The 13,845-nt window shown below is 38.7% G+C and overlaps 1 protein-coding gene across 1 annotated transcript in view; it reads right to left on the reverse strand.

Annotated features, from left to right (window-relative positions):
• Positions 1–13,845, reverse strand: part of UBE2D3 (ubiquitin-conjugating enzyme E2D 3) — a 25,344-nt gene that overhangs the window by 8,167 nt on the left and 3,332 nt on the right. The window lies entirely within an intron of this gene.

A 13,845-nucleotide genomic window follows, 5' to 3' on the forward strand; every position in this document is an offset into this window, starting at 1 on the left:
AAGTCACTAAGTTCCTTTAGGAAAAAAAGAACAAACAAACAAAAAAAACCTGTTAAGAGAAGGAACGCTAATGAACTCGGCCATTTTTACTTCATGTCCAGCAAAAACCTTTAACAGTTTTTCCACATACAAACACAGAAGAACATCCAACAACTATTAGAACCACTACATCAGTATCAAAACTGTCTTTGTAAAAGACAACGACCACCAAAACCAGCTATGAAGGTAAACAGCCACAATGACTATGCTTTTCCAAATAAATATCACTACTGTACAGACACCCCTGCTGAAGAAGGGACAGGAAGAAGAGCAGGACACAGAGCCTGAAGTGGGCAAAGTCTAACCACTTTCTGATCAAGATTTTCAAGGATTCAGTCTTGGCTAGAGAAGCCCGAAGTGGGAAGAGAGAAAGCTATTGATGAGTCTTCATGAAACAGAAAGCATTATGTATTTAACATCTGATATTAAAACTCAGAACAGAAAGAAAAAAAAAACAACACAGAAACTCAGTTTCATTTTCCCCACTACCTCCAGCAGGGATATATCTTGCACAGATTAAAGTAGACAGGAAAATTAAGAGCCTGACAAGTGTGGGAATCAGGCAAAATATCTGCATTTTTTATTTTAAACTTCACATTTAAGACAATTATGCCTTCAAAATCCTGAATAACTGAGCTGCAGAAACAGTTCCCTCTCCCCCATTACAGAGGGAATGAAAACAGAAACTTCAGATGGAGGATTCCTTGTGTAGTATCAAGATTGCTGTGATGAATCAAAGCAGCTCAGCATTAATTTGTTTAAACGCTCTGCAAGTTACTTGTTTGGACAGTGTCTTTTAAAATTGAATTTATACTTTCAGCTGAAGTATGTAACAGATACGTTCCCTCTTCCCTGCTCTCTTTTGAATCTAAAAACGGCTTCAGGAGCACTTGTCAAGATGAAAATCTGCACTTGTCAAGGCATCTAGAAGTCATGAGAAAAGGGAAAACCTTCAGTCCCTCTCCCATATATTAACAGTTGCACACAAGTTATTTTGCTGCAAGTCTATACAAGCCATTAAAACAAGAACTTTCCATTATTTTGTCAGACATTTGAAAAACCCAGGCATACCTATTGTACTGGAAACACATGCGTATTTGGACCAGACAGCTAACTGTTTTGCCTGGAAAGATCCTAATGTACATCCTTGAAGTTTCACAAATTCTGCACTTGATAAAAACTTACTAAGTGTAAGCCAACACAAAATGAGGGGGAAAAAAAATTACGTTCCCTGAAACTTAAGCACCTTGTTCTTTGGTAAGATGATAGCTCCTGCAAACACAGAGAGAATAACACTACTTCAACACGTAGAAATCCATACATTCAAGAAAACCCCCAAAACCCACCCCAACCCCCCCAAAAAAACCACCAAGAAAACTTAGTCCCACATTTCCCCTCCCTACACATGCTAATTTTGATGAACTTTCCAGTTAACCAGATTTCAGTTTTGCACTGGAATCAGACTGTTTTGTAAAATGGAATTGTATCAGTTTTGATAAGCAATGACACAATGAAGTTAATATTATGGTTCATTTCACTGCTGCTGTTATTTAGAAGCACGGGCAACAGCTCTTTCCAGATCATCACAGTAAATCCATTTAGAGTGCATTTCTCTACACTTCCCAGTTATTATTGGGGGTTCCTGTGATAGACTTATTTCTGCCATGAAATATCACTTACTATGTCCATATGTTGTTCAGCACCTTCCAGAAAAAATTGTTAACTTAGATTTACATTATCCATGTAAAGGCAAACAAGAAATGTAAAAGAACCTTCAGATAGAAAGCTTTTTTAAATTTTCAGGGTGGGTTTTTTTTTTTTCCATTTAACAAATACAGGAGGTTTTGTTAATCAGGCTTATTTCTCATCTAAATATATTTTCCAGTTCTAAGAATGATCAATCATTTCTAAAATCTGAGAGAAAAAATGGTATTTTGTCCCTTAAAATAAGTGGTAGCAATGGAATAAGCAGAAAGACACAAATGTTACTATTTTAATGTAGTTGTGTAGTTATTACTGTATTATTTGATTTAATCGGGGAAGAAGATCAGATCCTATTTTGTTAAAACTATCACAGGGACTAAGAACTATGAGAAGGCTCTTCATGCAGTTCATGAAAATTATAAAAACGACTAGCATGAAGACAAGAACAAGAAAAGATCAGCATAAAGTGGACTGTCAGAGGTATGTGCATTAGACTAGAGAGCTCTTCAAAAGGTACTACTATCTTCAGAGAAAAAGAAATCAGTACTCAAGATAAAAATAAGGTATTTAACACAACAGGAAATGTAAAGTATATCAATAATTGAATCAGGGAAAGCAAATACAAGTAGGATTGCAAATGTAAGAAAAATATTGAATTGAGTAAGTTCCAGTGAATAATTTGTGCAAAAAACCCGTCAGTAATATTAAGAATAATTTACAAGCTGAAACACATGAGTGTTAATATTCCAGTCTCCAGTCGCTTCAAAATACGTGTCCATATAGAGTTACCCCTTTTAACCACTTGAACAGTTCTAGAGAGCAAACAAGCAGTGATTTTCATAAGCTAAAGGACTAAAGTTTTGTCTGGCCCAAAACACTTCAGTAAAAAAAACTTAATTGTGATAAGCAAAGCAGTTCAAAATACAGATAAGGTTAGGAACACATGATACACCACTTAGCATTTCAACCACAGAGGAAGTAATTTACCCACTAAATTCAGAAAGAAAAAAAGCTGAGGTAGCACACATTCTTGTAGTTGCTTCTCTTAGGTACCGTGGTCAGAAGAGTAAAATTTGTAGTAAAGCTGTTTGCTCCAGCAGAGTGTGAAGTGGTGTGGAAGAATTCGGGCAAACACGAAACAAACATCGGCAAGCTTTGCCTACTTACAGTAACACCAGACCTATTTCGCCTCCCTGTTAAGTGTGCAACACGTCACATCTACACAAAAGGAGGGAGGCTTTTTGCAACAAGGGAGCGGAAAGTTCTCTCTGTGTAACTGTAAGAAGTGCCTCGTTCTGAAAGCTACAACTCTGCTGAATCCAACAGGCAAACTGGAATAACAGGAAACTAAACAAGCAGAGGCAGATGGGCTGTGATATGTGGAGCACAGTTGAAGTGTTTCATTCAAGGAAACGGAGGAGCTTTTTTTGTTTTGTTTTGTTGTTTTTTTTTTTTAAAGCTTCCCACTCATAAGCAGAAACACAACCTGAACTTCCTTCTCATCTTAGCAATGAAGAGCGACTATTCGGTAACAGGAAAATATTTAATCTGAAAAATATTTCTGACATCAAAACTAAGCTTCATCATTTCCACGAGCCGATTGAAAAATAACTTTTAGGAAATCAGCTCATAATCATTCCCCTGCTTTCACCTATTTCTCACCAAGAAGGTTAAAGACCACATTAAGTTTCATTTTATAAAGCAGAGTTTAACTAGTATTTTAGAATTAAAAAATGTTCCCAAGCATTGTTCCGTAAAATTTCTACGTATAAGGGCGTTATGCTTCTAATATTCCTTCTGCTGCAATACTTGCTATCTCCAACTTTGCTTCTTTTTGTTTACATTCAGTTTCAGTAGCACTTTCCGCTGTCAAGAGGTACTGTTACATCCCAAACTTTCTTAAAAATCTCCAAAGTCGGGCCCACATTTTCCTGGAGTCAGCTGCTGTATTTTTTCACTTTACAGGTGGCTTAAGAAAAAACGTATAAATTCCCAAGAAGCAAATTCCAAAAACTTTACATAGAAACAGTAAGTCAAATTCAGTTCAGATTGAGCTTTTTTACATGCCTATCGGAAAGGATTCATCCTGAATTACAACCGTGACTAGTAGTCTCTGGCACTGCCAGAGGTTTCCGGTATAGCTCCAGCATATCACCATTTCTGTGTCCCAGTTTCCAAATATAAAGTTGTGATATTTCCTACCTCTCCACAAGGATGATTAGTCACTTAGCATTTTACAGATTTAAACACTGTTTAAGGAGTAAGCGCCAATGCTACTGTTAGAGGACAACAGTAATGTAGCATATACGAGAAGCAAAACATGTACAATTTTGCAACAGAGTTTTGGAAAACAGAGATAACTGGAAATACAGTAACAGCACCCGCCACTGCAACAGACCGCTGTAACGCAAATTTGCACCATGTCTTCTGCCAGTTTCACATGAAGTCTATAGCAAGGTGTAGTTTTATTGGTGAAACAGCCCCATTCTTCATCTTCTCTCTTCTCTCTCTCCATAAATTCATCAAAAAGCTAACAAAAAACCAAACCAGTATTTTCAAGACAAAAAATGCTTAGAAAACCTAACTAATCTGCTTGTTTTGCACAAATATAATCATAACTAACATAGAAAATATCACTTATGCTTCAAGTGAGGATCCAAAACATTGACATGTGAGTGTGAATGCAGGACTACAATCCTATTATAAACCACAAAAGTGTCTTTTTTTTTTTGACAGAAAAGCTGCTAAAAAACCCTCAAACAACTCCTCTCTACCAGCTATTTAAAAGATTACAGAAGTAATTTAAAGGACGAAGAAAATTTAAAGAATGACAAAGGATACCTCATCCAAATATGCACGAGCAAGACAGTGAAGGAAAATATTTAAGGGAACTAGCTGCTTTTCTCACAGAAGTTTTCAGGTCTCAGCAAATTCAGTAAGAAATGACAGCATGACGCCTACCCAGCTGCCTTCTTGCAAGGTACCAAGTAGAGCAGCATCAGTGTCAGCTCCTTTTCTTCCCGTTTGTCAGAATTCATACTCCCTGTGGCACAACTGCTACATTTTTCTAGTTTAAGCTGGAAATAGCCAGGGCTTATTTTTAATGATAGTAGCAGCTGACTTAAATACAGAGTGGCAGAAGATCGCTCCCACCAGGATGACAGAAGATCACTCATTTTCCTCCACAGGCATAAACTCACAGTTAGATTTAATATTGGTTTGTAAAGATTTAATATTGGTTTGTAACACAATTATTTGTTAAAATCATATATTGCAGCTTTCTGGTTTGTAGTCAGGAAAGCATAATGGAAAAAAATGGGGTTAATTTGCTTCAAGTTTCCAGACAATAACTCGTTCTACCTTGGAGGGCATGAAAGGTGATACACAGTTAAATCAGAAGTTTAAATAAAAAAAGGGAAAAAAACCCCAACACTTAAGCCAAACAAAAATCAACACTTAAGTGCGTGTCTAATGTTGTCTGTGTCAAACAGGATATTTCAAACTCTAAGCATCCAAAAATTCATCACTGCATTAGTCTTACTCATTAGCTCACAGCTGAAAACAGCTTTAAAAAAGAAGGAAGGATTGGAAACGGCTATAAAGGGAGGGGAAGAACATTTAAGCCTGTTTGAAGATTAAGAAGCATCAACTAGCAAAGAACTGGTGTGTGCCTCATCCCGCACACCTGCATTTGCAACATTTGTTTCAGCATGAAAATTAATTACCCCTGGAAGCAGAAAATAAGTTTGAAAGAACTCTCAATGTGGATTTCTAAGCTGAATAAGAAAGCAATGGCACAATACACATCACAAGACAAGTGTAACCAGCAGAAAATTATCAGTTTCAAACAAGCTGGCCTTTTGGCTAACAATAAATGGATAAAAACAATATATAATGACAGTGCATAATACAGAAACATGTATGTTCCTGTCGTTTAAAAAAAGACACTAGAGCACATATGCACAGAAAACACACAAACAGCAGTCACAGAAAACAGTGAGGGCCAAAGAGCACAGAACGGTTCTTAAGAAACCCAAAACATGACCAGGAATGTAACAGTTGTGATTGTCCCTATCTTGATCATTCTACTTGTTCTACTTTTCACGATTCTCCTTTCTCAAGCCTTTAGTACTAAATTTTTCAGGCTACATACTGCATATTGTTTGTACAATGTCTAGCAACAATATCATAATGGTATATTAGAACACAAACATAGAAATATTCATGTTTTAAGCCTTGCACTCAAGGAAGGAAACGCCAGACTGCTGCGCAACTGTAATTAAGTCACTTTGTGTGCTTGGACTGTGATACAAACTACTCGAATGACTACACACTATCTTTTCGAAGAACCTACCTTTCGGCACACAAGCCCTTTGTGAATGAGACTATTGTCTACAGCTCTTCTCATCTGTTCTGAAATTTGGAAGGTGTACAATGTAGGTAATGGTTTTCAGCAAATTTCAGAGTTACCGTGGCTAAAACGGCTCTCTATTGTATTCCAACCTTTTGCAGAGTTCACCTCTAAGCTGGACAGATCTGACTGGAAAAGAAGCTCAGTTACCAACTTTGCTTTCCTGGTCACTCACTAAGGGCATTCAGAACAAACTTAGGAAAAAGGTGGCAACTACACACCTATAGTTGTGCTTTGTACTCAAAGGTATGGCTTGTTTCCTCCAAAGTAATCAAAACCCACAGCACCTGTCTTATTCAAGATGAAGAAAATCTGACTGCTTTACACACATCAATGTTGAGGTATTGTAACAGTTACCATTCCCTGAAAATAACAGTGCTATTAAAACACGTACGCTTAGCGTAGGATGAGGGCTGTGCACACTGACTACAGTATGCTGAAGGGAAAAGTGTGAAGTGACGCAGTGGTTAACTACCTATCAATGATAACCAGGTATTTTAATTCTGGCGTTTCCAAGCTTTTGAATATTGGACCCTGAAACTTAGCATACTTTTCACTTGCAGGTTCTTCCTGCAAGAACCACACTGATCTTTGGTTCTGTAACCCAGGACTACAATGTAGCCCTCAGAGAAGAAGGTAACTAGTGTAAACAGGCCACAAGAGAAGCAGCAAGATGCACCTAGCTAAATGAAACAGAATGACTGGGAAACGAAGGGACAGATTAAATTCAGTATAGACAAATGTGAAGTGATGCACTTGGAAAGAAGTTTATATTCAAAGTAAGGCACTGTGGCCTGATGGCTACCACTCAGGAATGAGATTTTGGCATTGTGATAGACAATTTCACACAAATGCCAGCTTAACACTCATTAGATGCTGGGGTTTGGCAGCATTACGTGAGAGGAGAACCTTCCAACACGTTGCCCCGCAGCTTGTCAAGGACGCAGTAACATACAGCAGAACCTCAGCCACCAGCATTTGACACATCAACCAGAAGCAGCATCTGCATGCGCACTGCCCTGGACTCAATGTGACAGAGGCCTCCTAGAGTTTGCCAAGCCTACACAAACAACAACTTTGGGGACTGGTAGCGTATGGGACAAGTTTTTGTAGAAATCACAAGCGGCCTGAATTAGGCATTTAACCTTGTAAGTCTGCACTTTCCAAATAAAGGTACACGAATTCTCCATGTTCTCAAGGAAATGTATGGAAAAGAGGATCGTATAACAGAAAGTTATCAAATTAATATTCTAACAAATAACACCACATCTGTAATCAGTGTGGTGAATTCATTGTTTGGAAGTAGTCTGATATATTATCCTGAAATTTAATTATTTAACCTAATGAACTCTGAAAATCAGCTCTCCTTTTAAAAAGCTGTCTTGACTTTTACCAGTCCGTGTTTTGTATGAATCCAAAGATACCTGTGAAAGCTATTGTAATATACCACAGGGGTATATTCTATGAACACAACTATGTGGGGATGATTACACTAGCTTATCTACAGCTGTACAATTACCCTATCATATTATGCTATTGTGTATAACTACCCTTCTGTGTTTTGTGTTTTGAACAGCTAGTGGTAGAGATGCAAAACTAAGGGCCTGTCTATAGGATTAGGTACAGTTACACACAAAATCAGCTCACACTGAGCCAACAGAGCGTAAAAAAAAATAAAATCAAAAACTGCTTCTGCAGTGCAGCTGCTCTTACAGTTGAGTTCCACCTCAGCTATCTACACTGATGTCCACAAAGGTCTTTAAAAAGCTAAAATAAAAAAAAGATGATGAAGGAAATAGTGTTGAAAAGCACGTTATGAACAGACTGCAACCTGAATTAGGGGAATGGAAGGGGGCCGTTGCTTGTCTGGCAAATTGTCATTCAGGAGATTCTCCTATATTATTCAAGGCAAGAAGAAATTAAAACTAAGGAAAAACTAAAAGGAAAAACAAAGTTTGCAGTTATCTGATTTAGAGAATTGCCTGTCATTATTACTCAAATAGGCCAGCAAATGTTGGGAAATACTACCTTAGAGCAGGACACTCATATTTACTAGAAACCTAAAAGAGCTCTTGGAAGAGCTCACAGAAGTGATGAGGAGCACCTGACCAACCTAACTCCAGGTTACAGAGAAAGCTCGCTATAAAGTTAACTGAGCACTTAACACAATCCTCATGCCCTCCATCAGCCAGACCTAAAGCACTTTAGCATCTGCACTCAGTTCAGCTTGCAACTCTGGTGTCCAGATGTTTGTGGTAAGGATTAAACATTTGTCTCCTCCTTTTTTTACTGGGCCCTAACACTTGCAAAGCAGTCTGCAATCCTCCCATCTTGCTTTCTTAAAACCAGAATAAAAACCCATCACAATTACACTGGAAAAAACTGCAGGAGATCTCGAAGATGTCTAGCATATCACACATCTCAAAGGGATGAGGTTCAGAACAAAGGCTTCCTTTACACAAAATTTTAATACTGAAGTTTACTGTTGGTAAGAAGGCTCTGAACAATGTTTAAACAACATAAAAAAAATCCCCTCTATCTGTTTAGCTTTCAGTCCTGAATCCTGCAATGCTCTGTTTGGCTCATTTTTCAGTATTAAACCATGTCTACACCCAAGTGTTTTACAAAGAGTTGCCAAAGGCATAAACACCAATTTAAACTTGTGAATATGATTTTAACTGATTTTTTTTTTTTGCAAGGTTTCCCCAACACAACTGACCACATTTAATGTATCAGATCAGTGCCCCATAAAAAGCCCACTGAAGTGAAAGTTTTTTTAAAAAAAGCTCCTGTACTTTCCATTTAGAGTTTGAGGCATTAAATTTAGATTCAAGAAGTTTACAAAACTGTCCAGCACGTGCAACTCAACACAGTTTAAGACTCTCTTCTGATAAAGCCAACTTGACAAAAAGCAACCGCATATAAAAATGCACTACTGACTGCATTCATATATACATTCTCGCTGCTGGTTTCATTTCTTATCCTAATTTATTTTTTTCTGCATATTATACCAGCAGGTTACTACATCACATCGGTCACAGGAGGAAATGCATGCCTGTAACTCAGCCTTTCCAATGTAAGCTACAGCACCTTAGCCTAAAATATCAACAAAAGTCAGCTTATACTGAGATATCAGACCTAATGCTGAAGTGCAGACCACACGTTCCCATCTGCCAGCTCTGATGCACAGGGGAGGGACCTATACAAGAACACAGGGCAGACAGTTAAAGTGGCAAAAGCTTAATATTTGCAACAGAAAGATTTATCGGAGATCGCGTATCAATGCCCTAATCTGAATTACACAAAAGCTCTACCCTTTTCCACTCCTCCTTACCAGCTGTCACTTGACATCTCAGACAAGGTTAAGAACCTCCATCCTTTCTCTCCTTCAGCAGTTCAACCCAGTGGATGCAGAGAAAACATCCGCGGGTAGCGGATGATGCCAGGCTAGAGGTTGATTCCACAAGGACCAGAGATGCCTTTGGCAAGGGGCAGTTTACTGCTCTGTATTCAACAGCTGCTACTTACAGCTGTTTACATCCTTCCCTCCTCCTTTACCCATTAATGTGTGAGCACAAAGGCATCAGTGCTTCAAAGCTGGTTACAGACTGGGGAGGCGGTTCAAGGGAGCTCATTCGGCAGAGTTCTACATCAGCTCTTCCGTAGAAGAAATTCAGGCAGGGAATAATAGCAAAAGCATTGGCTTACTTTCAAAACCAGATCTTTAAAAGCTGGAATGATCATAAAGAAAATGTTGGCTGGACAACCTTTTTACCTTGTGCATTATCCCACCCAAATCCTTAACATACTGGAGAACTCTGTTTTTTAAGGTATGCAGGAAGTACCCATCTAATGGAATATTGATCTCTGAAGTTCTCTAGATTACTTAAGTGAGATTATGATCCCCTTCTCCCCCCATCCCAATGCACACATTTAAAGATCTATGCTGACTGGGAACTTGTTTCACAAGAACTGTACCCAATTAACAGGAGAAATCTTTAAGTTACTGCAGTCCAAACTTTCTAGTTAAGGAAGCATCAATTTTCCTCTCTTATAAAAAGTGACTGGTTCATAGTATAAATGTCACTTCCGACTATTCAGATAAGCTAAATCTTAAACAGAATTTAAGTGATGACAGCTTTCAGCTGATGCTGAATAATTTTATTCTTACTTAAAATTAACACTGAAGTTCTTTGATACGAGTACTTCCCAAACTCCATTACTGAAATCATGATTTAAAATCAACCACTGCCTTCTGGCTCAACATGACTCTTCTGGTCAGAGTGCCACAGGTGCACTGCATTATCTACTTGAGGCAAGACTTAGTCTACCCCTGGATCCTCAAAATAGTTAAGGTGAATTAACTAAAGTAAAAAAGGTAATTCAATACATACAGAGAGCATTCACAAAGGTTTAAAGCATTTTAACTAAGCTTACATCAACTGCATTGCATTAGCTAGTTAATCTTAACTTTCTGAGCCCCTAAACAGACAAATCCAGACTTACTTCTAGACATTCATTCAAAGCATAAGATCAATCACATAACTTCAAGTTAGTTAACTACTTTGAATAAGCCCAGCAAACCAAATCCAAGACTGCCTGCAAAAATAACGTATCATAGGTTTCATCTAGAGAAGAAAACTCAATTCCAAACAGCTTTTTCTAGTTAAGCTATTTTTTAAAAAACGTAGGAAGAACAGAAGAAGAAAAGAGTAGCAGTTTAAAACAAAAGTAATAAGCAGGCTTTATAACATTTTAACTGAATCACATCTACAAAAGCTACACCTTTGGTTAAATTAATGCAGACTTCCATGCTGCCTTCTTTGCTGCATATTACATCCAATCTCTGAAAAATATTACGGATATCTCCAGGGTTAGTAGCATTTCTTATTACGAGCATGTGGAGGAGTGGGGTTAAAGTTGCAGTTAATTATACATCTAGGAATAGTGCTGGAGGCTATAGCCACGAGGAAAATAGTTATTTAGTCTCCACTCCACCACTTTGAATGGAAGCCTCCTATCTGTACTTAAAGAGCGATAAATAGTTTTGGCACCTTCAGCTTCCAGGATGCCAACTCCACTTAAGATTTTCTAATAAAATACCCCGACATAATGATGCTGGTTTGTGCTACGCTTAACCAAATGGGCATAAACCACAGCAGGCACAAGTTTTCTTAAGGATTTCACAGACGAGACATTTCATGCATACATCTCCTGTATTAACTCTATTTTTAGCCTACCAAGATCACCACTTAGGCCTTTTATACTACCTCGCTTTAATGGATGCATATAGCTGTGATAAAATGGATGTATATCAATGATGTAACGTTCCCAAGTTTTCTCTATTTAACACATTCCCCAATTCCCTACTCCTACATAAATGTTTCCCTACTACTAGATGATCATCATCGTGATTCAAACCGGAAGTGCCAACATGCTGCAGCAATTATGGGATGTGCGTTTAGCGGGTACCACTCGACACTTCAGACCAAGACAACGTGCCACAAGCATGTATCAAGCATTTAGATACAAGCTCATAAATCAACATGAATTTGTTTCACTGCCTTTATGGTAATTTGGGAAAAATGTCATCCTCAGGAAAGGAAACAGTTAAAATTAAGATGTAGGTTCACATTATTCCATGGCAAAAGCACTCACTTGTGCAAAGCAAGCCCTATCAATACAACTGGAGTTTTGCCAATCCAATGCAGGCTACCCTCAGGGCAGATGGCACAGATACGATGATGAGCTCCAGCATAACATAATCTTTCTGGGACTAGCTATGTACCTGACACCTACTTCAGTTTGAAGAGAGCTTTATAAAGGGTGTTCCAGAAGTAGATAACCCAACACATAACACACGAATACTCATGCGCTTTCATTCCCAAGCCAAAAGTAGAATTTGCCAGTTGTGTTTTAAGTAGGGGTTGTGTATTCTGAATGCGTAACATACTTAAGATTAAATTTACACACACTAACACAGTCTGAAAGTCTGATCTACCCACTATAATAAAGAATTTTATTTTGCTTGATACGTCAAGTCCATAAAGAGGGGATCGGCCAAACAGACTGAAAATACCTTCACTGGTGCATTTGGAATGCCATCTGCTGCAGGAGACAATGAATTCTAGCTCTGACAGGTAACACCGCAAGTCAAACTAAATCAGCTATGTGTGATTACAATGTTCTGAGGTCCTGGTCTCTCTTTAGCCTGTTCTGATCTAGTGCCAACAATGTACCACAAGGAAGCAGAGTTTCAAGGTCTGATCTGTGACTTTACGATTGGAAGACGGGATCCCAACTCACCGGTGACAGAATGCCAGTCTCTGGCTTTACCAGTTCGCAAGATTAAAATCTAAATTCATGACGACCTTCTTACAAAATTGGCCCTGCTATTTTTGGATTTCAGCCTCAATCACAGTAAACATTCATATTGGAAACCATGTCTGGGAAGAAAGCAACTTGCAAGCAACGGTTTCAGTCTAGCAAAACATCACATTCCAGTTGGCAAATACAAAATCAAAACTGTAAACCCTATGTGAATTTGGAAGTGTATCTTGTAGCATGGTGTGATTAAATTGATTAAAAATAGCACCTTCAAAAAAAAAAACCCAACCAAAACCAAATGATAAAAGAACCCTAACCCAACCGTCTCATCAATCCTAAACTCCAGCACCGGGTAAAGGAAGAAGCTTGCTACTACACAGTGCCACAGAGCGTAAGGACCAATACAGGACAAGAGACTGCGCACAACAGGCCAAAACCTTGAAGTCAAAGATACGACTTACTGATTCAAGAGTCATGCTGAATCGTTTAAAGGTTTTGACCACCAGATTACTACGTAAGTGGGGGTTTGCCTCAGTTTATATTTGACAATAAATTCTTACCTGCAGCGCCTGAATGTGTTTCATAAGCATGAGTTGATGACAAAGCATACCAGGGAGTATCCTAGCCGTGTTTCAACTCAAGTGATATCATCCGCTAATACAGGGGAACAAGTTCTGATGGCAGATTCAAAAGGAATTGTTTTGAAATTCTTGTGAGAGCGTAGCCATAATTGAAAGACAATTCATTTAGCTAGCACTAATTCAGAACAGATTTAAAATTTTCAGGGATAACAGAACTATCCTTTCACTAATAAATTATAAATAACCTCATTTTGACTATAACATGCCCACAAGCACTGCCAAAGAGATGTGAAATTACAGGAAGACTAATAGGTGGCAAACTTCAGACACCGACTATAAAAGGCATTTTGTGCACCAAAGTTTAGTTCGCCGATTTCAGGACACACTGACTTTCTGCCATCTTGGCAGGCTACGAGATGACCAAGAAACTCCTCTCAGCTCTCGAAATACGTAAATGCTCCACGTAGTTCGCGTAGGAGCACAGATCAGCAGCGACTTCCCGGTAACGCCACTGCGCTCCCATCGCGTTTGCCATTACATTCCAGCAATTCCCAAACACGAAGCGCTGCCGCCGAGAAACCCTAAAGCTGCCCAAGCGCGACCCCACGTCGGGAGCCTTCTTCCCTGGGAGAGGTTTAAGAAAAAAAACCACAAAAAAAAAAAAACACCAAAACCCAAAAAACTTTCATCACCTCGGCATTTTTTCCGAGTTAGCCGCGAAGTTACTCCACCCGGCTCCGATTGTGCAACGGGGAAGCGGCGGCGCGGTGCGCGCTCCCGCCC

This window comes from Pygoscelis adeliae, unplaced genomic scaffold (assembly GCF_000699105.1).
Source record: "Pygoscelis adeliae isolate BGI_AS28 unplaced genomic scaffold, ASM69910v1 Scaffold87, whole genome shotgun sequence".
NCBI classification, from domain to species: domain Eukaryota; kingdom Metazoa; phylum Chordata; class Aves; order Sphenisciformes; family Spheniscidae; genus Pygoscelis; species Pygoscelis adeliae.